This window comes from Apteryx mantelli, chromosome 2 (genome assembly GCF_036417845.1).
Source record: "Apteryx mantelli isolate bAptMan1 chromosome 2, bAptMan1.hap1, whole genome shotgun sequence".
Taxonomy (NCBI): Eukaryota; Metazoa; Chordata; class Aves; order Apterygiformes; family Apterygidae; genus Apteryx; species Apteryx mantelli.
In genome coordinates this window covers 72427799-72454671 of record NC_089979.1, presented here as the reverse complement: position 1 = coordinate 72454671, position 26873 = coordinate 72427799, and the positions used below count along the sequence as shown (strand labels likewise).

The window sequence follows — 26873 nt, the reverse complement described above, 5'->3', positions numbered from 1 at the left end:
CCTTACTTTTACTGACATGACAGCAGATGTTGTAGATCAGGCCACTTAGACATTTCAATTGAACTTGACAGGTGTTTTTTAATAGGTTCTACAATACATTTGAAGAGGGCAGCCTAGAATCGCAAATGCTTTATTATGACAGCTTAATAAGCAAAGCGTACACATTTCAGTGCATTATTTTCAAAGATCGCAAATGTAAGTGACCAAAAGCTGAACTATATGGCAATACGCCTATAACGTATAACTAAATCAACTAATGGCATGTGCATTCATACAGTATCTGTACAACCAGTATGCAAAAGGACCTGATCCTGCCAGTTCAAACCTCTCTGCACTTTGCAGGATCAGTGCTCCAAGTGCTACCACAATTCACAGGAATCAGGTATAAGCATTCAGTGGTAATTGCTTGGGCTAATTATTAGAAGATTCAATTTATGCTAATCAGCCTGAGGGGAGCATAAAATTAACTTGACACATTTATTTAACTTTTTACAATATTGTTATTATTTAAAATTTATGATAGCATTGTGCTCAGAGGCCTCAGTCAGGATCAGGATCGCACTGCGCTCAGCATGGCACAAACACACAGGCATCTTGAGTGTCCTCCCAGAATGGGGGCTTTTTGAGGCAAAGGCTCTGTCTCTGCAAACCTTTACGCAAGTGCTTGCCTCAAAGCCTGGGAGCAAGGCCACAGAAATTAACAGCTCATTTGTCTTGCTGAAGTGAAGCAGGTGCATTAAGCCATCACAAGAGCATCATCCAACGAACGAAAAAATCATGCACAGGGGTAAAATCCAGGTCCCAGAAAAGAGAGAAGATTTATGTCAGTAACTGGAATGGGAAATTGTCAGAATTTCAGCCTGTATGTTCACATGCATGATGTATAACATAATTCAGTTTTTCCTTGTAGAGAATTTTGAAGGGTATTTGCCAGAGGAAAGCAGTTAATGATTCCATCTGCCTCCATTTGCAGACACTCAAACTCCAAGCCTTAAAGGTCACCATTTGGGTGATCATAACCACTCACTGTCCTTGAATAAGCTGGCCTTTTTGTTTATATATGAGTATGCTTTTTCAGACATAGCCTAATTAAACCATTGTACTGGTCAGACAATGTGTTATCAGTATTTTCATATTTAATTGATACATTATCATTATTTTAACTGGAATGGATTCAAATATTTTATAATATTTAATCACAAGTAGGGAAAATAGGAGCTTTTCTGAGTTAGAGCCTTAAAATTAAACTCTTCGAACAACTGGCTATACTGACACGAGGCATGTGAAAGAGTGAAGAAGGAACTGATGATGCCTCCAGGAGTCATTTAGAAGACCCTCAGAATCAGAAGATCAGGACTAGAAAACCCCTCTTCCTCTGGCTTTTTACTGGTGTTTTAGAAAAGAGCCATCTCTACATTCCTTGTGGTTTGCTGGGGCTAAAAGGCACCACCTAAACCTCAAGGTGATCTCACTTTCAATAAGCTGGAGAGGTTGTTCAGTTCAGGGGCAGGTGAAATGTTAGCAATGTTCCACTTCCCATTCTTTCCCACACCACAAAAAGAGCCAAGATTTTGCCCATACAAGCAGAGAAAAATAGAAACAACAGAAAAATATTCACTTGAGTGGGCTGTGCTAACAATCTAATTCCAGCACAGCATTTCAGGATGAGTGAGGGCAGGCAAACTCAGATGTAAGGCTGCTCCTTCACAGCTAACTTGCCCCTGTCTGCCCAAACACCAAAAAGACCTTGGACCAGATTTAACCCCCAAATTTACATACTGGTGTTGTGGCAGGTAGAGTAAGAACTTTTTCAGTACTGCAGGCTTTTGTTTTAAAATGTAATTTTTGTTAGCATCTTCTGTTCCTCTTCCATGTTCCTCTGTGGCTCTTTGTGCTGCAGTTCACTGGAGCCGTTTCAAGGTCCCATTGAATATGTCAAGCCCTTTTACATGCAACTGCATCCTTGCAGCACAAAATGAAACAGAAGCAGATGAAAGAAAAAGAAACCATCCCTTAGCCACACACAAATTCTGTGTATTTTGCATACCACTCCTAACACGCACTGGCAGCCCACACCAAAAAGGCTCCTATTTTGGAAGAAAGTGACATTTGAGTCACATTTGTTTTTATCATTAAACATGATGCTATCAAACATCACCTCCTTTCTTGCTTCTGTCTTATAAACAGGGCACAGCTTTCCATGTCCTTCAGAGTCCTGCCTGCTTGACTCAGCACTGTGACCTCTTTGGTGCCTTCAGACCATCCCATAAGTGATGGAGACGCACGAGGAGCCATCCCTGGTTGCGCTGCATTGCCATCCAGGCAGGATGCAGTACTGCTCCCATCTCGAATGCCACAAGGAACGTGAGGAACAGGCCTATGAAATGCTGCTTCAGCTACTAGCAGAAAATACTGGCTTTGCCTGTTGTTACCCAGGCCCCTTGTGCACCACAACTTTTTGCTGCAAAGAGGCACCTGACCTCACGGCTTTGGCCACGCTCAGCTGATGCTAGTCCAAGGTGTGAGACGCCTTTGGTGAGGTTATGCAGCGCGATGAACTTCAGGGCCAGCAGGGGGAATTCAGGCCCTTTCAGCCTCCCTTTTAACTCTTGGTTCCATCATTTTTTAATTCTCAAAATAACAGCAACATTGATTCTTTGACAACAGGCCCTTATCAGGCTTTAAAAAAATAATCAAACCTGCTTACTTCAAAGTCACGCTCTTATAATTTTAGCTGGCATATCATGAACAAAATGGTCTAGAACTAACCTCAAACAGTCATCTGGAGAAAAACAACATATTTTCCCATGTCATCACCACTATAGCACATACTAACCACAACTATTCAGCCTGTCAATTTTCAGTTTATATTATGATAACTTTACCTAAAAGCATTTTGTGGTTCAAAAACAGCAAGTGCAATGCCAAGGAAACATTTGCTGAGCTGACGAGCATGGCAGCGCTGGTGTGAGGAATATGCTTGTTGTACAACAGGAAGCAGAGTCTTTTAAAATAGATTTCACTGGGGACAACAGACTTCTCAGAAATTCCTGAAAACACTGGTTTGGGTTGGCTTAATCCAGCAGTCTAGTCACAGCAGGTTGTGAGAAAAGAGTCAGTTTGGTCCTTGGGATGTAAAGTCTTCCACAAAAAGACTCCAAGAACTGCTATTAAGGGGAAAAGGAACAGATTCTTTTTTTTTTTTTTCCTACAGTTGCACTTAGCATATCCACCTCCAGTAAAAGGAAGATTTTTCAAGTCCACTAGGTATCTAAGAGAGGTAAAAAAGCAGAGATTCATGAGAGTCTGGACAGGGAACCTATCTGAGAGGTACAAAAGCAATACATTTTTAAAGGACTCTAGCAAATACACTGTCAGCCATGGAAGTGCACGTCCCCATGATTCACAAGGAACAAGCATGATATAGTTTTGAGTTACTTTACTCATTTTAAGGAGGAGAAAAGCAAACCCCTCGTTAACGGAGTGCTGTGGTTCAAGTTCTATGCTTAAAACTCCAGACTTTGAAAATCATACACCCATCCTCAGGCTTTAAAAATATTCTCATGCTACTCTGCTGCTTGTGCCCTCACCCCAGAAGCAAACGAGAAGTCACTGCATCACTACTTCATGATCTGGGGCAAGGACAGGATGGTTGTGACTGCTAAAAACTTTAGCCTAATGCTTAGACAGGGACAGCAAATCAAGCAAAAAAGACTTGAGAAACCTACGAGAACACTCTGCAACCTGTGGTATTACTCTGTTCTTTGTATTGATTTGCCCAGAGTTTGGTCACAGCCGCACCACGCAGGTTTCCATATAAACTAATTCTGTGGGCTGAGAGCGTGGTCCGAGCCGCGCTACGATGGAAGCCACTTTGTGGACTGCACCTTCCCTTGTCCATTCTCCTCAGAAGTACTGTGACTTCCTAGGGTGCAAACACAAGTGCCTAGACATGCCAAGGCAGCTTTACTCTGTGGATGAAAGGGGATGCATTTTCCCTTCCTGGTGTTGGGAGACACGCTGAAGGCGACTCGCTCTCCCAGAGGACAGCTGCTTTCAAGACTGGCTGGGCTCCAAGTGGGCCTCCTTTAAAGGGCTGCCCTGAGGCTGGGCATTGCTCCTCGCTCGTCACTTTTTATGAATTAGGAAGGATGTGTGCTCCTACATGTCCTCTCCAAGCACATCTTCCGCCTTGAAGGAAGAAGGAAATGGTAAGAAAGGGGCAAGGAAAAGCAGCTAAGAGCCCTGCACCTGAGCTTGCATTTATTTCAAAAGCATGTGAGTGGTTATCTGACTGTGGTGCCCCACACCCAAGACTTACAAAGTCTGCAACACAAGTTTGAGCAGATCTTTCATGATCTCACGGTGAGTCTTAAATAGACCACATCCACAGATCACAACATACACAGCTGCCTTCCTCCATTGCTCTGGCAACAATTTATGTCACTGAACATACTGCTGCTAATACACACTGAGCTCCTATTCCAGACACCAAAGCTACTCTTTGCTCAAAGCCTGAACTGTGTGGTGCCCAGTCAGAGCTTGCTATAAGCTATATTTTCTTCAATCTCATGGAAGTTTTAAGAGAACCACTATGAGAAAAACAGTAGCATTGCAAGTTGTGTCCAAATGCTTAATAAACTAACCTCAATTTTTTTGTGAGTATTGCAACTCAGCAGTTCTATGGGATCCCAGAAAGCATGAGACATTCTTAATTTAGCAAAAACAACTGCATACTATGTCAGCTACCGAAAATCTCAGCGTAGGGCAGAAAATATTTTGAGTCAACAGACTGAAAAGCAAGACTGCTGGATTTTTGTTTGATTTTACAACATGTTTGAAGTTTTCAAGAAGAGATTTAAAGAGATTCAGTATCATATTTGAAATCTTACTTCTCTGCTTCAAGCTTCCATTATTTTCAGAGCATACACTGCAGTTTTGTTTGAGATTTTTTTAATACCAAAAACATGTTTCACAGTTGAGGCTTTATCAGGCTCACAGTACTTCAGCATGTGCCTAGCTTTAAATCAATGAAGCCTACTGAAATCAAAAGGGCAAAGGGGTGCTAAATGTTAAGTGTGTCCTGATGTGTGGTCCTGAACAACAATTAGATTTAAGTATATGATTAGGTATCTCTAAATCAGGTCTTCTACGTCCACGCTGCTAATAATAAGCACAGATCACAATATACCTTGTCAGTCAAAGGGTAGCAAAAGTTCTGTGTCTTGGGCAGAATGACTGAGCACAGAAAAGTCAGAAGCCTCTGGGCACAAGACTTGATTGTTGTTTTAGAAGGAAGATTAATGCACTCAGGCCAAGGATAAAGATGAAGGAATGAGAGTCAGAGAAGTTGTTCCAGATGGCAGAGCCATGTGGGATTTAACTCCACTGTCTACAGTAGAAATAAAAAAGAAGAAAAGAAAACTCAGTGTTGGGAGACCATATAGGACCAACAGGAAAATAAGAAAGAAATTAGAGCAGTAAAAGGAAATTTAAGGTACAGTGATGAAATGAGGTCTTCAGAAATTAAAAGTGCAGCAATACCACTTCAATCAGACAGCACAAAAAAGTTCAGTGGTTTTGTTTCACATAAGCATATACATCTAAAAGTTCCCGTGCCTATGCAGAGTGCATGCACTCTCCTTTGGTCAAGGCATAGGGTTTGAGATATTGTGTGGATAGCTTCTCAGGAGACTAGTACCAGCATGTGCTGCAAGGGGAGATGATTTGCAGTATTCCAATAAAGATGGAAGCAGCAGGATTGGGATACTGCACATAAATGAAAGAAGGAATTATGTCAGATGGTGTCTTGGGCAGTGTAAGTGTAATGAGAAATTTTAAAAAGCGAGAATTAGGCTAAATATGATATAAGAGTTATTAACAACTCCTTAACAGAAGTGGAGAACAGTCACAGGCTTTGGACATTTAAAACCAAATAGGGCAAAACTGTTAAAAATGCATTGCAGGGAACTGTCCTGTCTTGTCAGGAAAATGGCCAGCATGACCTATGTTAATAGGTCTTCTGCACCTTTTACTTCAATCCATCTATGCAACTAGGAGGTACAAGAAAGTAAAACAAAAAGAACAATGAAGAAAAAAAGCTAATAGACAGAGCTTTGAAACTCTTCTAGTCAAGTTTCATTCGATTCAAACAAAGGGTTTTCTGCCAGGAGCTAAAGGTGATTCTCCATGTGTCTGAACTAGTTAGCTCATTCACTGCACAACATCACAGCAAGATGATGCCCAGCCCATTCACAAAATGACTGCTAATGTGCGTTGATTTGGGAGCCAATCTGCATACTCTCCTATACCTTCACTCTCTTCCACTCACACACATATGTACACATGATGAGCTCTTCGACTTGGAGAGAGTCTTTTTATTACCATCTATGTGTTCAAATGCCTAGCCAAAACTGGCCTTGGCTGAGGCCTACAAGCCTAACACTTTAATAATAACACTAATAACAATGTGTTAGATGAGAGAGAATCTTAAACCAGCAGAAAAACTACACTTTGCGCAGAAAAACAAGCCCTGAAAACTAATTTCAGAGACATGTCTGATCTTGACTTTCCATACTGGAGGCCTGACCTAAAGTCTACGAGGTCTATAAAAAGACTCCAAGACTTCAAAGCTGACTTTGGGGTACAGTATTTTTACACGACTGGTGTATTTCAATCAGTCATGTTCCTTCATGGTCATGGTTTCTCCCCTTCAAAGCAACTGAACTTGAAACCTGCCTAAGTATTTGAAAACAAGTGAACTGAAGGTAGTTCAAGAGTATTGGTCTTCATATATCTTCATATATCTTTGTAGAAACCACAGAGTCTGTGGTCATCTGGGTATTTTTTTACCTGTCCCTTGTGCGCAGTGAAAGAATGCTTACCCAAATATTCCTTTTTTTTTTTTAACTCAATTTGTAAACCACTTTTCTCTTGCAAAGAATAAACTCACTCTTCTAAGACACAAGATGAATCTGATTGCTTTAATCTATCTTGGCTTTATCTGGGTGCCCAATTCAGTTGAGATATGTAATTGTTACAGCCATGTACGTTAGCATGCTAGACACAAAGCAGTGCTATAAACCAGACTGCAACTCTTGCATATCTTTCATACTTATTCTTTCAGCGTTGAGGATGTTTTCTTGGTTAGTCAATTTTATCTATTGTATATACAGTACTATTTAAAAACAGCACTCAAGTGTACAAGATAAACATGTGCTCCCACCGAGTTACTAAACATGAAATAATAAATCTGCATACCCGCGATTATTACTACTACTGTGTCGCTGCCTTCAGCATGCAGAGCAATACAAAACACCAAGTAAGAGGCCCTGTACAGAAAAAGGTCAGCACTCTACAGGCACAAACAGAGCTTTGTAAGGGAGAAATCCAGCGGTTGCCGCAAACGGGAACCGGTCAGATACTAAATATGTGCAACAAGGACAAGGGGAGATGTTTCTTCATAAGAATGGGAAAGCTCTTCCACTTGGAATATATGGGGAAGAGTAATAAGGAAAGAAAAGGATCCTAGATTTGCATGTACTGAAGAAGTAAAATGTAAGTTGTGTAGAAGGGAAGGAAAGAGTCTGAGAGTTTTGCCAGAGGTGCCAGGAAAGACACTGAACTCCCTGCAAAACAGGAACTGGAACTCTGTGCAGAAAAAGACTGAAAACACTCAAGAATAAGAGGAAGGCCTGCTTGGAGCAGCCAGGAAAAAAATCACCACCAGCATTTCCAACAGCAAATTGAGGTGGAGCCCTTCTATTACCACAGCCTGTTCTACGGGCAAATAGAGACACCGGCTTTCCTATGGATTTGTGTCCTGCGTCTCTGCCTTCGCTCTGCATTCACCCCTCTTTGCTCCACGTCCTCATGGCACCCTGTAACGACTCAGCCTCATTCCTCATCCTCCTGCACTGGCCTGGCATCCGGGCAAGGGATGTCACGGCCTGACAGACATGACGGGTGGGCTCGCTGCCAGCCACTGCCAAAGAGAACTAGTAAGGGCAGAGTATAGCTGTCTTTTTCCCCTCGGTGAGGGCATTAATTTACGCCTCTCACCTTTGCTGCCTGCTGATCTACATTTAAAAAAGGAAAAAAAAAGGGGAAAAAATAAAAAAGGAAGAGTTTAATTATGTTTGAGACTTCTACTTCCTGCCAGATTTGGTGGGAATTAGCCAAGAGGCACAGTGTTATGGGAAGGGAACGGGGACAAACAGACAGACAGACAGACAGACAGACATCATCACATACACCTCACTTCTTTAGAATCCAGGCTAAAAATACCCAGGTTCTGAAACAGAAATACTTATGAAAACATTTCGTAATGCTTTACCAAGGAGTGATATCAGTATCATTATCTTCATTTTACAGCTGAAGCACTGACTGGTCATGACATGCCTCAAGTCACCAATCAGATAGTGACTGAGGAAGAATAAAAGCTGTGTCTCCTGATTGCAAGCCAGTGCCCTACCAATGGAGTCATCCCAAACCACATGGAGAAAGACAGAAAAAGGCTGCAGGAGTTAATATGTGAATATTTAAACACTGGCTAGTCTCTTTGCAGATAGGACAGAAAGGGAAGAATTTTAAAGGCATTGTAGAAACCAAGAAATGCAATATTTATTTCAAAAGGCAATACCTGCCTCAAAGCAGTAGGCATTATAGATTCATTTCATGAAAAGGCAGTGTAGGACACGAGTGACTTCAACTAGCAGACACAACAGAAATGACTGCTTAAATTAAGAAACCAGCCAGAACCAAAGCGAAATCCAAAGACATGTGAACATGGGAGAAGTTGGGATCTGAATTCCAGCTTTGTGACTTGTCTTCCACTCTAACTGTAAAATGATCCCAGCCAAACCCTTTGATCCAAACACCATCAGACTTTAGAAAACTTGGATTAGCTTTTGGCTCCACCCACTCTTCCCAAAATCCAGGGAGGCTCTCTGTAAGAAACCCGTGATGTTTCGACTGTGCTTTAAATCTAACCATTTTTAGTACTATTTGACCACATCTTATCAAGGCTAAATCTTTATTGTTTTTCCTTGCATGTGAAAAGGATAAAGTAATCAGTCAGGAATCAATTAAGTGATTCCTTTTTCTTTTCTTTTTCTTTTCTTTTCTTTTTTTTTTTTTTTTTTTAAGATCTTTGGAAAGCAATGTCCCTTCCTTTAGCCCTTAGGTTTCAAATTTTGCATATCAGAATTACTTCTTACTGAGACACGAACATTCCTACCAATTATGATATTTTTGTTAAGATGACTCAAAAAAACCCCAGAAAATAAGAAGACAGGAATTCTGGAATCTGCTTTTTCATACAAGAAATTATATGAAAGAGCAGCATAAAGTGCCACTCTATTTCTCTATAATTAAGAATTCCATACTCCTCCTTTGTATCTCCTCTTTTATTGCTGTTTTCAGCAGACCAAGGATACAATTTCTCCTCTGCCACACCATAAAGCAGAAGGGATGTAATGAGCCCTCTGTCTAATGCAGTGAGACTTGACTTCTGTCATCAGTCTCTTACCTGCCCAGCGCCTGTTTAACATCAGAGCAGTAGAAATGCCTCAGAGACTGGGTGACACAAGCTCTCCCACACCACTGCTATTACTCGTCTTAAGACTGATGGTCCACACAGATAATTACATTTGAAGTGACAAACACAGCCTGAGATCAATGTTTTTGCAGTTTGTTTTGAGCTGCTGCATCTTTACCACTAGAAGTTAGTGCATGTTAGTGTAATGCCAAAAAAAAAAAAAAAAAAAAAGGAAGTAGCATGTTATGATGCCAGGACATGGCATTGCCCCTATTTTGTGACTTCCTTTATCAATGTATGAAATTCTCCTTCCTGATATACCTTTGAAATACAGTAACCTAAACGGAGTAGCAGGATGGCATTGGAGGGGAAGGACTTTCAGAACGCAGTGGTTTGATGTGTGGGGATGGTTCCCTAGCTGGGTGCTCCACTCACTCTCCTGTAAGCATGATCAGACTGTGGCCATGCATAGTCTGGGTGGGAGCCATGTGCAGCATCTTCAAGGGTCACATACTGTTCAGATATTGCACTGGGCCAGCTAGGAACCATGAGAAAGCCTCCTACAACCTCCATTCCAATAAGACAGTTTACAGACAAACAGTTGTCATCTGCAGCAGCTCGCCCCCCACGCCATCTTCACCAAAACAGAAATGGAAAGACAAAAAAACCCACAAAACCAAAAAATGATGCTTCAGTCCGACAGATCTTTTCTGCACCTGATCAGTCGGGTTTTCCAATACGATGCAGGCACTGGGACTGAATTCATGTGAATACAATTTCAGTGTCAGCTACACTGATACCGTAACGGTTTTGACAGCCAGAATCAGATAGTGCGCTTTGCTTTTTGCCATGTTCTGAACTCCTGAAGGAATGTTTAAAAAATGCCTTTGTTGAGCCTTAAATGCATTGTGTCATAAGCCTTAAAATAACAACCATAACTCAGCTAAGGCCAGACCCTTTATGAGGACCATCCGTCTTGGTTACATTTGTTTTCCTGAAGAAGTAATAGCCATTGCTTTACATGTCACTTTTAGCATCAGTCTCATCAGACAACAGGCCTTGTGTTGGCATGGAAGTTTCCCTCTTTGATCATGGAAAAACACCATTCTCCATTGCTTGAAGGCTCCAGCCCCGACACGACAGGCAGCCTTGAGCATGCACAGGTCAACAAGCAGGATCAGGGCTCAAGTCTGCAACAGAAAAATCAGCTACCGTATGCCTACGGGGCCGACAAGGTTGAACGCTGTGGGGTTCTCCGTCTGCTGCTGGCTGTCCAGCGCTCTGCTTTTGCTGGCCACTCTCTACTTTCAGTCCTGACCCAATCATTTCTGTCAACAACACTCTTCCAAACCCTTTTCATTCACTTTATGGGTGCAGATCTGGGAGTGAACTGGAAACTCAGTCTCAACCTGACCGAGGAGCAACACTAAAGCTGCAATTCTGACTTGAGTTTTCCTATTAAGGTGTTCCTGACAGGATCTTACCAGGCAGCTCGAACCAAACCAATCACTGATATTCAAGATGTAAAACAGGTGAAATATCTGCATAACAGTGAAAAATTATCCACAAATTATTTTGGTGCGTAGCTTATATAAAACAGACTTTCTCTAATAAATGAGGAGTACAGCTCAATCTGAAACTGGCCCTTCTTATACACAACTCAAGTGGTGCAGAGCCAGCACAGACCCAAACATCCCCTCAAGAGAACAAAACACATCTTTCAAGTATAGATCGCACTGAGTCAGTGTTTACATACTGATCCGCTAATAAGCAGCACCAGGAATTCCTGAATGTAAGTTTTATTTTTATTACTATTATACATTACTATAGAGCATACCAAGTTCGGGCACTTTAAGTTATGGGGGCAGTTATCGCCCATTACTTTATCAGCCCTCCGCACAAACACATAACTGAAGCATTCTGATAAGAATGTCTAAAATGTCTGCTATGCTTTAAAACAGCAAACTCTTCCTTTTCAATCCTGACCTAGCCATTTCATTTAACAAAGCTTTTTCTACTCTTTCAAAACACTCTCTGCTCACTTAATGGCTGTGATCATACTGACTGTCTTGGAAACTGCAAGTCCCAAAAATAATACAACACAGCTATTTATTCATGCTAGTGGCTTGACATATTTTAAGGATGACCATTTCACAATATGGAAGGAAACATGGACATCCATCTTTTGACAAGAGATTTAACTATCACACTTCAGGCTTCACACACAGAGCATCAATGCACCTTCTAAATGAAGAAAATCAGAAAACTGTGCAATTAAAATGAACAACTTGTCAAAAACAGAATAGGTTTTTGTACTTGTTTTTACATTCCCAGACTCACCAAGATCAATATATATATATACAGGGGTGCGTGTGTGTGTGTGTGCGTGTGTACATACGCATTCATTCCCAACTGCATTTCTCAGGAAGGTGCCAGTCTGAGGAAGAAGAGTCAAGAGTGTAAAAAAAACATTCCTACTATAATGGGCAAAAGTAGTTTTATTTGTTGTCATGTGGGGGGGAGGAGGGTTGTTTGTTTCTTTTTAAATAGCTCTAAATTGTTCCAAGTGTTAACTTCTAAAACCTGGCTGCTGTAAGCTTAGTCAATGCCTATCCCTGCACTCATTTCAGTCTGCAACAATTGCACTTGGGAAGGAAACAGAGGTGAAAGGTGGTGTGGGGAATGCACAGCTAATTAGCTGGGTTTCACAACCTAATTTAACCCACCAACCCATTTTCTGCCATTCTTGTACACGTAAATAGGTTGGAAAGCCCGAAGTCCTAGTTCTTCACACTTTTATTCCCTCATTTCTGGTTGTCTGCCTGGGAACTTCCGTTCCCTCACCAACCCACTCCCTCTTTTGGAGCTCCAGATCACCACGTCTAGAATCAGGAGCACAAGAGCAAAGTTGTTCAAGTTCAACAAAACCAACAGCATCTGAAGACACTGAGCTGCATGTGCTCTTCAGAAAGCAAGGAGGCTACCAGCACTTGCTCAAGATCTTCCCTCGTGCTAAGTACCTTTACTGTGGCTCCAACAAGTCACCCGAGGCTGAGTGATTCTTGAGCGAACATATAATAAGACTCTAGGAAATACCTGCACTGCAGAACCACACAACACAGGCGCGAGGGCTGGTGCGGAGCAGGCTCAGACATTGATAGGGCACGCTGCAGGGCAAGGCTGTGCAGACACACTTGTGTGAGCGCTGCCAGCAGAAAAACAGCGCCAGGCAGCACCCTGAGCAGACTAATTAGCATAAGCAGGGAAGATGTAAGGGGAGAAGCAGGACTAATTAGCCTGAGCAAAGTACCTTGTCAGCTTGGGAATCCCTGCATGGGGCTCCGATGCACAAATAGATGTACTCATCATGACCGAGCCTTTTTTACTCTGTACAGTCAGCAGGTATTTCATTATGTCCAAGAACTACTGCTGAAGCAATGTATCTTGTCATCTGAGAGCAGAACATGGCGATTCCTCAGTTCTTAATGCTTTTTTTTTGAAGCAAAGAACTGCAGGGGTCTCACAGATCGATGTATGATGCTTCTCTCATTGCATGTGCTTAGGTAGATAACCCGACAGTTTTCCTTTGCATAATCTTTTTTGAGAGAGGAAGACCCTATAATGTTTGGCATTTACTTGATTTTTATTTTATTTTATGGCTTTCCAGGTACTTAGAGAAAAGGAAAGGAAGAACATGCTAACAATACTTTTACTACTTCACTGTACATTCCCCATCTCAAAATTCTCTCCAGATGGAAAAAGTTTATATGTAAGTAGGAAAGCATAAGGCTGACTGAAGAAAAGCGATAATTACATTAGAATAATAACAACAACAACAAAACCTGGAGTTAATTTAAGAAGAGGCTTCACCCAATAATGAAGACACATAGAGCAGTGCAGCTCACTCACCCTTTCTGTGAACGTCATCAGGAACAGTAAGACTATTCACTAAGCCAAATCCCTTCAGCTGAACTGGTTTGACTGGCCAATGATAAATAGAAGGAAATGCTTGTACTTACTTCTCCTCAATCACTCTGTTGACCGTCCCTCGGGGTTAATTGAAGATATTTATACTAACATTTTAATGGCTTCAAGTAAATGCAAAAAGAATCCTGATAATTCTCACTGTGGATCTAATGGACGTTTCTTAACGCAGAAATGAATTAAGAGAACATCCCTACCTCAAATAGCAGTACGTGACACAGACTGAACAACAAAGAGACATTATTTTGCTTTTGTCCCATAACAAGCTGATATTTTAACAAGGTTGCTTACAGTACATGGCTTTACAAGAAAATAAATATGCCCTTCAAAAAAATCCAAAAGAGAGTTAACTATGTTAACTGTGACCATGAAAAGTGTTAGCTGCTCCAAGGCTCTTCCTATTGCTCTACTCTGAGTGTCAAGTGCACTTTTACTTCACTGGAGGTTGGTGTTTCCTGAGGTTTCTTTTTGTGAAGTATTTGCATCAGAAATGCTAAATTGGGCTGTTGAGAGGACAGGTTTTATTTGCCAGACACAAATTCCCAGCAGATGAAGGCTTAAAGTACAATTTGCCTCCCTGTTGCAAGGAATCTCTGTAGCTCTGCTCATGCATGTCCACTCACCAGGGAAGCCACATCACATTTTGCCCTGCTTCTTTCAACTGTCATAGCTTTTGCAATGCCTTAGCAGGATTCACTGCAGTTTGAATGTTGTAAGAAAGACACACAGAATTTATAAACCACCTCGACTCTGAATGAAGGTTTTCTGGAATAGACACAGATGAACAACCTTCCTCTCCTTATCTGATGCAACCCCCAAACTCCCCAAACAGATCTCTTCTAGCACTACTGGGTGCAATAAACTTGATTTGCCGTAGTAGGGAGCGTTTCTCCATTATTTAAAGAGCTGCTAGGAGAATCCATTAGAAATAAATAAAAGACTACAATTTCTCAGGTTTCATTAGCCTGTCTCTAGTTCTGACACCTCAACAGGAAAAGCAGCTAATAGCAGTCCTGGTAACTTGCTTTTTTATCTTCCTTCTCTTGACCTCTATGCCATCAGGTGCCTCTGAAACATTCATCAGTGTCTGCAGCTGGAAACACCAATGCTGTTTAACAGCCAGAAACATAAAACTCACTGAGAAGCACAGCACCAATACTGTCAGCTTCTCTGAGAGTATCTAATATTCCTCCCCAACATAAGCAGCTGGGGTCAACATGCCTTGCAGGCTACAAACAGACCTGGAATAAATATGAACAAGCAAGTTGTTCAAAATAGTATTTCTACTACAAGGGCTCACATTTACTTTTAACTAACCTACCAGTGACAGCAGCCTTTCTTTTTGAATGCACACATCACACAGGAAAATGGAAAAAACCTGGACAGCTTAATTTATATTCCCTTTCTGCTACCGCCTCAAAATTATCAGCATTGAGAGAAGCATCAGCAGGATACTAGACTCTGCTAGTGTCACTGTGGACACAGTAAACCAGCTCACCAGTGATGCTCACTCACACAAGAGCATGACAAAGAACCAATAAAAGGGAGAAGAGGCAGAATAGCAGCAAAAGTAATACTCAAACAGCCATGGGACATGCACATGTTAGTCAGCTCCATGCCAGACACAACTTGCAAATACTAGAGCAGCTTTCATGCCACGCTGTGGTCTGCAAAGGCTGGGTTTGATTCCCTCTTGATTTACACAGAAAGTCTCTTGGAGCAAGGAGTACTGCATGCAAGGACCTGACATCTCTCCAGCCAACAGCACCAAGTTAAAAATAAGAGCAACCACAGGCTACACTGTTGAATTGCAGGAGATGCATCACACTCATGCATCACACTGCAACCATCCTGCTATCACAACCCTTAACAAATGCATTCACTTGCCTTCCTTACTTTGCTCGCTCGCTCCAACGCACGAGTACTGCCTGGCCTTCTCTAACAGCAAATCATGAAACAAAGCTGACAGCGAAAAGCTGGGGCAGCAGTTAAAGTGACTGCCAACGAAAAATCTGTTTGCTCAGGCAAAAGCTGTTCCCAGTCCAAACATGGGAGTCATAATCTTACAGCCATTTGCTTGGAAGACAACGAAGAAAAGGCATAACAGACTGGCAAACTACGGCTTACCACAGTAAGAAAAGAGAACAATCTTTGTGCCCAGATTTCCTTGCTCTGCAGGATAAGTTTTACAAAGCTGACAACCAGTAGCAACATGTAGTGGCCCCAGGCATCATGCCTGCCTATCAAAGGCTTGGATTTTAGCCCTGGAGAAATTACAATTTCTCGGTTCTCTAGAAGCTATATAGGCCAAGAAGAAAGCAATAGCGAGTAATAAATGACCTAACTAAAAATAATTTTAATACATGGATTGCAGGCTGCAAGCCACAAACTTAGGTGAGGCTGAGGCGGGGGAAAGTAGAGGAAAGAAGGAAAGGAGGACGAGGACATCTTGTATTTGACAAGAACAGTACGTCCACAGATTACAAAATGCAACCAATCGGGGCTGCTGCAGCAGCAAAGTCACCCACTGGAGCGGTAGGGGCTGGCACATCGCACGGAGAGCATGGACCCAGCAGGTAAGCAAGGGAGACAAAGGAGGAATCAGAAAGGCTCAGCAATCCAGGCGGAAAAAGAGAGCAGGGCAAAGACTGGTTGGGAGGCGGTGAGTTGAGGCAGCAACAGGAAGGAATGTGGAGAATAACAAGGTAAATTTTGGGAGGCTGTATAGACGTGACTAGAAAAGGCATTTGGCTCTGAGGCACTCCACGAGTGCTGGTGACGTAGGGCCTCCTCGCCACGCATCCCTCTGCAGGACTCAAATTCACCCTAGCGTCCATCTCCGCCACAGGGCAGGGAGCAAGCCCTGCGTCCCAGGTCCAGGGGCACAGCTGAGCTCTCACCCATGCCATCCGCAGGCGCCCATTCCCACTCCTCCACATGCAGGGTCCCTCGACAGGGAAACAACATGGATCACGCTGGGCCAGAGCCCTGTGCAACAAGATACGTCCGCAGCTTCGGGGATGCAGGAGGGAGGGAGCCAACCTGAAGCACAGGAACACCTACAGTGGCCTGCTTCGTTTTGTATAGATGCCGTAGCTCTACTGTATTTCTGCAGCATTCCTTTTAATACCACATTTATCAGTTAAATAAACTGCCAAACTTAAGGCCTGGTGTTATGCTTGAAATCTTTTTTTTTTCAGTGCTGAAAGGGACCCAAACTGTTTCTAATTCCTCTCCCGAACGTCAGCCTTGAACTGTTCTTGCCTGTCCATCGGTGCCGTGAAACAAAAGCCAGGAAATAAGACTTTCTGAATAAACATTTATTGGTGAGAAATACTTCTGATTTTTGGCAGAGAAATGTCAGAAACCTGAAGCCCTATGTATAGCATGCCTACAGAGTGCAATTTCTATTTACAGGGAAGCTGCAGCTGTCTGTAGCTCTTAATGAAGAATAATGCCTGGGAATAAATTACTGCCATTTCTGAGAGACATTTCTCAAATGACAGTGATTCTTCCTCCTTTCCCTCTCCCTGTAAATACTAAATGGCATGCACTGGGCAGTTGTTCGGAAGAACGAACACACGCAGTTCTCTTTTGTCAGTAACCTGGTAATTTCTGCAGAAAGCCATGAAGTGGTTGAGTATACAGATGCGAAAGGAATTCAAAAGCAAACGCATTCAGAAACCTTAAGGCTGCATGTGTCAAAACTTTCCATTGCTCTTCCAAGGTGTATACAGCTCATCACTGTTTGAACAGACAACTGCATGTCGCTTCCAGCTTCGCCACAAATCCAGTGCTGAGGCTCAAAGCATGGGAGATAGCTGCTCTCAGAAAACCACTGTAAAAGGCTCATTAGCCTACAATTTTCACAATGCGCTTACGCTTCGGGTTTAGCCTCCAAGGGACTGCACAGACGGTGGGGGCATGGGAGGAAGGTAATGCTCTGGGGAAAGGGTGTGCCGGGGCGGCCGCGAGCCTTGCCAGCCAGTGCAGGAAGCAGCACTGACATCAGCCCCCCGAGTTGCTCACTCCTAGGCCCTGCCAGAGGTCTCGGTGCCAGGAAAAACAGCCCGCGGCAAGGGCTGCGGGAGGAGCCTGAATGAGATAGGAGCAGGACAAAGGGAGCAATGAGGGCCAAGGAGCAGAGGAAGAACACATCCAGGACGAAACGTTGCGCGGCAGTGAGCACACACACTGGGATCCTCACCCAGATGGCGCCCAGCCCTCATGCAAGCAAATTCCCACCAAAGACACGCATTAAAGTGTGTCAGAGCGAGGGACGGGGATGTTTACTATCCTGCCATCTGCAGTGTGCCCAAAATAACAGCTATAGATAGGAGATCAGCTGAAGCCGTTTCAGTTATTGACACACACAGGATTCAGAGATTAATTTTCCAGTTCCCACAAACTGTGCCAGAGGTTTTAGCACAAGTGGGAAAAAAAAAAAAAAAAAAGTGAAGTAATGCCTGCGAGTGAGGCACATGAAGAGTTTATTCATTGCTCCTGCCCGAATGTGTTTGTGCATGTGTGGCTAGCACTCCAGAAAAGCTACAGTGTATGTTTCGGGCTTAAAAGAACTCGGGATACTGACATCCTACCAGAAAATTACAAAACCTTATGCTGGAAATCACAAGGTACCCTCCTACAACAGCAAAGGAACCTCACCTTCCTTCTTTTTTAGCCCTCACTAACTGAAATAACATTCCTCCTTAACAGATCTTCACAACATCTCTTTTTCTCCCTGCAAAAGCAGAATATGGACTTGATTTGTACAAGCTCTACTATTCCAGAAATTTGTTTCATCCAAATGAGGAGAGCAGGAGAGAGGAAGGGAGAAAATTTATGCTGTTAGTAAACACTCAGTTTCTAGGTGGATACAATGTGCTGGTCCCAAATTAATGCCTTCCTGACCCCCCCCCCCCCCCCCCAGCTCTGAAATTTGCCTCAGTGGCAGAGCAATGAGACAGACGGGAACAGAGTAACTACTGTTTACAACAGGAAAGGTCTGAGCGCTCTCCGTATGCTTTAACGTGACAACACCCTGCAAACATCCAGGGAAAAGAGAGCAGAATTTTAAGTAAAATGATTGTGTGCTGGTATTTCCTTTAAGCAGAAAAGGTAGAAATATCACTCCTCATTTCTGGTATTCTTGTCTCCCTGAGAGTATCCAGGGAAGAGGGGAGAGGAGAGGAGGAACCTGGCCAACTGCCTGGTTGTGACAGCACTGCCCTGCAAGCAGGACTGAGGTGACAAAATAAGCTCTCCTGGAACTTCTGAAGAGCTCTCCATCACCTACCAGTGACACCCCTAAAGAAACTGCTCCTGGATGCCTGGATAAGAGCCATTTTCAAGAGCACTTTCTTTCCATCTGTACCTAGTAGAAGAGTGCTACCTAGTAAGAAGAGTGCTGCTACTTCTTTCCAAACCTGGGCTTCACAAGTGTAATTCAGGGTTTTGTCAACTCAACAGCACACCACCACACAATGCTTTAAATGGGCTCATTTTAAAGCGTTTAGGACAGGGCAGAATGTCATAATCACACCGACAGCATCTTACACAGATGCTCCATCACCTGTAATGGATGATGATTACATCCTTCCCTCACACAGTTTATCTGGTTGATCTTGAACACCACATACCATACAGGACCCGGAGAACGCTCTCCTCGGCATGAGGTAGTGCTGCTGTTGCAATCGGTGAAAGTGATTGCAACATCTTGAACAAACGTCTCCTGCCATCCCAACAGCTTTGCACGCTAGGATAGTTTTTTATTATTATTATTTAAGGCTGGCCCTCCTCTGCTCTAGGACGTCAGCTTGCAAAGTAAGCCCTTGCGGTTTCAGAGAAGTCTTTCAAAGTGTGGGAATAAACTGATATGGCCACGTCTGCTTGGATACATAGACAGTGAGAAGCTTCAGGTCTTAGAGGCCCCTTATTCATCTTAATGAATTACTAACTTGGCAGCTTAGTGATACCAGTTGCTAATAATTCCAAATGTCAGCTTTGTTAACTATTTCACATGCAGGAAAGGGGAGAGATGACGAAGATTTTTCAGTGTCTTCTGTAACATTTATTTTGCAAGTGGCCCCTGAGAAAGCAGCACCATTTAGATTCTGTCTCAATTTGCTTCATAAAGCCTACAACCCAAAGGGAAAAGCAGAGCAAAGGGGGATATTCAACTTCCATGGAGATAGAAAGCATGCCCAGCAGCCAGGAAATACATTTATCTTTACTCAATTTAGAGAAAGTGCAAAAAATATTTGCTCAAACTGGAAGAATTTGCAGCTGTTCTATCACCACTAACATCCTGAAGGACTACTGCATACTCTGGACATAAGGTTTTAAATGATAACTTATCTAATTTTGAAAGGTTTCCTCTTAAGACAAAAAAAAAAAAGGATTATTCTCAGACCTGGTAGGCAGAGAATTCTTGTTTTGCTCTGTTTGTAAGGATGTTAACATTTGATCTGCACATATTGTCCATTTCAACCCAGAAAAACAGTAAACTTCATGAGAAAAACAAGGAACATTAAAATATCCATGCCTTCTCTTTAGCCTTCCCTCATGGAACAGTTTCTTTTATTAAAGGCTACAGGATCAGGGTCTTAATTATGTGACTGTTTTTCTCTGTGAAAGGTACGCTACTCTAATTCCCATGAATATGAATTTGTGAGAAGAGAGGAGCATTTGTATAGGAAATGTATGATATTCAAACTAATATTAGGATTTGATCAACGTAATAGTAGTTTGCAACACCAGAAGTAAGCAAAGGTAATCACATTTGCAATCCTTTAATTTGAAAACAGCTGAATGATTTAAATCAATGTATGAGCATATATAACACTCCTGAACCGTAACTATATGTTGCTGAACAGTAATCCATATCATTTTCCAGTTTTGTTAGCTGACACTGTCACAGACCCTTCAAAAGCAGGGTTGAGCATTTAGCTAAAAAAAAAAACCAAAAACACACACACACAAAAAAAATGGTTTTGTGTTAAATAACTGTAGCAGCCCAAGGAAAAGAAATTCAACATCTTTCCTTAGATATCACCACTGTGCCCTGATGTCATTAAAAAAAAACAGAGAGGGAGCAAAATGAAAGTCTGGCTTTGCAACAAAACCCAAACACACCTGCCTTTTGGTTTCGGTGCAGATGAAAGATGCTCAACATGCCAGAGCAACTAGAGCAAACACCACAAAACAAATACCCACATACGAGGGACATAACTGCAAATGCATGTTATTGCTGCTAATAACTCACAACATTCACTAGGTTCTTCTTCGGGAATTCCCGGATTATCCTTTAGCATGAAGATTTTTCAGAAGCTGCCAGATTGTTCACAGGTCCTCAGTGGCCTTCCTCTTTCAAATATAGTAAGATATATCTGTAAAAGATAAGCAAAACAAACTAAGAAAGGAAAGCAAGGAATAAAAAGAGGAAAATCCATACAGCTGTTCAGCAAATGAACAACTGATCCTGGCATCTCCTTGAAGTGAATACATTTTTAATGAGCTACCAAGATGGAGATTCCAGTATTGGGTCTACACGAAACACTGATCTGGCATAGGAAGAGTCATTTGCTCCGTACTTCTTATTACAAACAATTAAAATCCAAAGTTCAGAGTTGCTGAAACAGATACATAATTAAAACAATTCTTGGATAGTTTTGTTGCCATAACAAGAAGAAGAAAAAACTACTCTGGGTTGCTGTTTTGAAAAGGGTGTGCAAATAAAGCCCTTGGTGTGCAAAGAGCTCCATTCCAGAAGATTTTTATATTCTCACTGAATTTCTCTAATAGGATGCAAACACCTATCTATTCTGTTGTTACCTGTAATATTGCAACAGATGAGTACTGAGACCAAAATTATGCACACGCACAATCACTACTCCTGAGTAGGAAGTATTTTTCATAACTGAGATTTTTAATATTGTGGGGTGCTTTCACACTTATTTTTTGACCTGAGCTACCAATATTTCTTTGTGAGACAGCTCTTAAACTTTTTGACATACTACTATGCACCTCCTGTTGCAAGGGCAACAAATATTTGAGGCTGAAGAACTTAAATTAGTGGGTTTAAGTGCCAAACTACAGTTTCACCCTCAGGTCATGCCAAATACAAAAATAAATAAATAAATAAATAAATAAATAAATAAATATAAAAATTATTACCAGAGAGTACAAATGGCCGACTTTGGGGTGGGCAGATATGTATTTGCTAATATTTTCTGCTGTACCCACACAACTAACTTATCCTCATGAAGGTATTACGCTATCCTCAAACTTTTTACTGGGGTTCTGAGGAAACTGCTGTGCTACATTTTTGCTCAAACACCACAAAAAATACTTAAAATAGTTTGTATTTCCATAAGGCCTGAATTGAACATTTTTCTCCTTCTGTCAAGTTCCCATGGGCTATTTGTGCTTCCTGAATTCTTCTTCATTTCACTTCCTGCCACAAACCTTTCCTAGCTCCTTGATGTAAGCCTCTTAAGACATTTCATATCTAGTTTCAGGATTTGTGCATATAGATCCCGTCTTACAAGTATGATGGTGCAATTCATGCCCCCTAACTGAAAACATAAGCAAAACAAAAATCTGCACCTGAGGTAGTCCAAGCTTTCTTTACAGTCAATGGAGAAAACTAGAAAATGATTAATCTGACCTATCGTAAGCATCTACTTTAGGATAGAATGAGTCACTCTCTAGAAAGGGCTGCTTCTCTCCATCCATAAAGCAAATCTAGACAGCTCAGATTAGATGTCTACAGACAAATGCAGATGAATCTCCCCCTGCATGAAGGCAGGAAATAAGTCAGACAGATGGACACGAGCAGTTCATGGGTGAAGAGCAGAGGGAAGGTAACGCAACGGTAGGAACCTACTCAGAGGAGTTTACAGCCCTGACACAGTCTGTTTTATCTGAACAAACAAAACAACAACAACAAAACCCTCCAAAATCCAAATCCAAACAATTTTATTTCCCAACTGGATTCCTGGCTGAGGCTAAGCCCTCGCATAGCACTGGCGCCCAATGTTTGCTGTCACCTCTGGCTGGCTGGTACTCTCATGCCCCCCAGGCAATGCTGATGAGTAGTCTCAGCTACACGTCTCTTTCTCCTCTCTCTGACGGATTATAGCAATGCAATAAACCTGTTACAAAAGCCTTCCCTGGTTAAGAAACTCTGAGCTGGCAGCACAGCTCCCCCACGACACAGGCACTGCAACCTCCACGTCCTTTAGATACTCAGCCCTGTGAGCATCTAAAAGTTGGTCTAAACTTTCAGGATTTTGGTCAACCACATCTCTCTCCTGGTAAAACAGGACCCTACTGCCTATCTGATAGAGAAGCACGCAGTCAGACATGACCTCATAAGCTTTTTTCCTTTAGAAAGCAAACTAAAAAGAGGAAAAAATTAAAACGCAACTTTAAAGTCAACCCTTAGCATTTTTAACCCATTTCCAAGCTATTAATTTTTTCTTTAAATGAAGTAAATCTCAAGATTAAAAAAAAATAAAACATTTTGTTTTTAAGTGTTAAAATGAAACATTTTGGCATTTTCAAAATTACCTCTTCTGTGGTTTTTTTCACGTTAATTTGGCAATCAACTGAACTCTCTTAAAAACTGTGGTTTTGGACATCTTTATTGTTTCACCAAAATTGTCACCCAACACTTATTTCTTGACAATCAACATTCAGGTGAACCTGAAAATGGACTCCAAAGAACTACTAGAAAATATTTAACACTTCTGCAAAAATTAGATGGCTTCCAATTATTTTTAATAAGACCTAATTGACCTTATTTTAATAAGAACTAGGGTTTTTAAGTCCATGCAGACCTTGTCTCCCATACAGAATTCTGCCACTCCTGGGTGCATGTACTCCCTGTGAGGCTGCCTAGAGAGTAAGCTACATGTAATACCGGAATGAAGTCCACTGCAGTCAGTGAAAGTCTTTCTGCTAACTTCAACAGGCTTGGATTAGGATTTTAATTCTGTTCATTTTAAACAAAGCTAGAGTTGCCTGTACCAAGACACTGGTCAGAAAAATAAAAGTAATTATTGCATGCTAGCTGTGCAGTTATCTTGCTATGAGTCTGGAATTTGAGTTACAGATCTCTACTAGTGTGTGGACACCAGACAAGCATCTGTGTGATACACTGCACTCTCTGGTGATCACTGGTGATCACTGCACTGGTGATTTGCGGCAACCAGCCTCATATATGCACTTTTATATCATGGGAAAGAGGACATGAAGCAAGGTAACCAACCTACTTCTCAGGGAAAGAAAAGTGAGAGACCTCATACTCACCACAGGGTACATATGCACCATGCCCACAGACAGTTACTATAGAGCAGATGCTGTACTGTAAATGCACAAGCTAGTTTAACCTGCAACAACTTGCTCACTTGACCTTACCCTTAGGCACTCGTTTCTGTGATGGGCAAAGTACATCTGCCTATAAATGTTCCCATTTAAGGGAACATTAAATCTTAAGCATTTTCATGCTTAAGATTTAAAGGCAGCATAGTACAAGCTTCAGGGCACAAAGAGGCGCAATCTTGAGGGGGGCACAACCCTGTCCTGACCAGCACAGCACTCCTTCCTTAATTGGTACAATCTTTTTGCTATGCTGTATCTGACAGTCTGCAGAGACATGCTCTTCCCTAGAGCATGCGAAGAGTCATAGCTCTGAGCGACTGTCAAGGAGGACGTGTGGGCACCATTGGGCATATTTCACATCTTCTGTTCTCCAGAACAAAGGGCCCAGTTCGGCTTTTGTTCACTCTGGTGTAATTCTGGAGCAACTCCTCTGAAGATGCTGAAGGTATGGAGAGCTTATGGTATCTGACCAAAGACCAGAAGTCTGTTATGAAAGCCTGTTCTTCTGGATCACTTCCACAATGTGCTGGAAACATGGATATTATTTTTGTAACCATCTTATATTGCAAAAAAGGGTACCTGACTAGAGACCATTTGTCCTCTCACACACATATAGCATGGTTCTGGTCTGTAGTACAAAGTAAATTCTAAGCATGCTTTGGAACCGAAGTTTCAATATGATCCATGAATCATTATCATATATATGGTTAGTGATCACACATTCACTATAAATGGTAAGTGTTAAATAATGAAGCTGTTTTTATGGTCCAACAGCATCATGGTTATTCAAATATCACAGCACAGCCCTGCCTTTGAGTGATAAGTACATTGAGCTGAGAGATTAGAACTGCAATCGAGTGATGAATGGACTTCAAATCAAAGAACATGGAAGTACTTCTTACAAGTATTTAGAAACTGTAAGTTAGACCCCAGGGCAATCAACAAGTAAGACTCACAGTACAAGCAAGCAACTGCAAATTGGCAAAACCAAAAATCAGAAATCAGCTCTGTGCAATACCCTGTATTTATTCCAAGAAAAGGTCATGCTCTTCATCTCGCTTTGAAGAGCAGGCAGTAAGAGATGATCCTTTTTCCAGTCCTTTCCTGTAGTTTTTTCATTGTCTTTCCTTGCCCTCTTGCATCATATAATTTGGTTTTCCTAATTTACAAATCAGCATAAGCTAATAAAAATGTTTAAGAGACAGCAGCATTGTTCCTGAGTTGTTTGGCTGTTCACTATTATCCCACAACTAATCCTTCAACTCAAGTAAAAAAGTAATTCATTTCCTCCTTTATTCTCCCTCCGCATGAAATAGTTTAGACAGGTTCAATCCTGCCCCACTGCAATGGGACAGGCAAGGTTATATCTTCCTGGAGCATATGCAATTTCAATTACCTAATGTGCATATCATCTACCACGTCAGGAAACAGCTTCTAAATGATTTTCAGCAGGTCTAGTTGATTTTACACACACAAAAACGATTCTAACAGAAAAGAAAAAAAAATCCAACAACTATCTTTTATATTTCAAGGTCATAAAAGCTTCTCTACACAAGCCATGCTGAACTTTGCCCATCTAAGAATCTCCTGACATCCTGCTCCGGATGGGGCTGAGTCATCTTTACATTAATTGTTCTGCTAGTGTAAAAAAGACTTCAATTACACTTATACACTTTAAGGCTACAGTAAAGTAATATCACCTTAACATAAAAAAAAGAGTAAGGTCTAGTTTGCATAAAACAGGCAGGCCTTACTGATTTCTGTCTCACATCCATTCCTCATCTGAAGCTGACAACATCTCCACAGCTTTGTCATGTAAACAAGCACTTCCCATGGCTTTGCAAGTGGTCTGCTGTGAAATGCCCAACCTCACAACATGTTATACCTACTTTTTTGCAGGGAGAATAATAATACCTGTGTGTAAGAGAAGAGTAAATCAAGTTGTCTGCATACCCTGCAGGTTCTAAATCAGAAAAACAGCATGCACATGATGGGGCTCAGAAAACAAAGCAACCCATCCTGCCCTGTAATTTGTAGTAGGGGGAAGAACAGACAAACGTTACCTTGCTCAGCTGTATGAACACATCCACTGGCCCCTCCAGCCCTGCACATCCTTCCTCTGTGTGAATGCTGTTGCCAGTGCAGGTGCATACTCACCTCAAAAACACTGTGCTGCAGGATGTGAACTTCTGTCAGCAAACAGCGGACAGATAGGACTAGCAGGTGAGGCTGAAGGGGTATGAGAACGCGTTATTTGGAAGCTTGCATCCTCCAGGGCACTAGCCAATACTGAAGATGACAAGTGATTCTGAATAACTAGCACAACTGTTTGTCACCAAGAAGTCAGTGTCCCAAGATTCAGCCTAAAAAAGCCTCAGTCATTGAGAAGACATTATTTCATCCATAGCAAGTACTTTTCCTGATTTAAAGCTCATGTAAATCATGACTGTTTTTAGTATCGAACTACGCACACAGGCCAGGAATATGGCTTCTCAGACCTACTCATTGGATGTTTGTCATTCAAAACCTGTTGTCCGAAAACCATGGAAGTAACTTTTTTCCAAATACTCCCCTCCAGAAGTGCCTCCGCTGTGCTGTGCAAGACATTAAAAAAAAGCAAGCAGAGAGATGGACAGTAGGTGCAACACACAATGCCATTAGGTGAAAAGAAAACTAACAAGCATGTCAGGGTTGCTTTGCCTAAGAAGAAATAATACAGAAGCTGAAGAAGAAAAATACCAAATAAATATATCCTATCAGATGTCAGTGATATATTCTTAATAAAAATCCATCATTCATTAACATAAGCATCTCCTATTAGCCATTTTCTCATGGCTATCGAAACAAGAATAACGGGGGGGGGGGGGAAGGAGGAGTTTCAACACTGATTTACATTTCACTTAGGGTGCCAACTTCTTCATTCTCACACATAAGTTTTAAGTAAAAACAACTCTACTGCCTGCAC

The 26873-nt window shown here is 41.8% G+C and overlaps 1 protein-coding gene across 7 annotated transcripts in view; it reads right to left on the bottom strand.

Annotated features, from left to right (window-relative positions):
- Window positions 1–26873, bottom strand: part of ATXN1 (ataxin 1) — a 221836-nt gene that overhangs the window by 69043 nt on the left and 125920 nt on the right. For 6 of the 7 annotated variants that reach the window (XM_067290874.1, XM_013941424.2, XM_067290875.1 and 3 more), the window contains one exon: window positions 20787–20910. The gene's annotated coding sequence lies outside the window, so the exon portion shown is untranslated. Of the gene's footprint in view, window positions 1–20341; window positions 20911–26873 lie in introns of those variants that run through there. The other variant, XR_010883347.1, reaches the window with a different exon arrangement.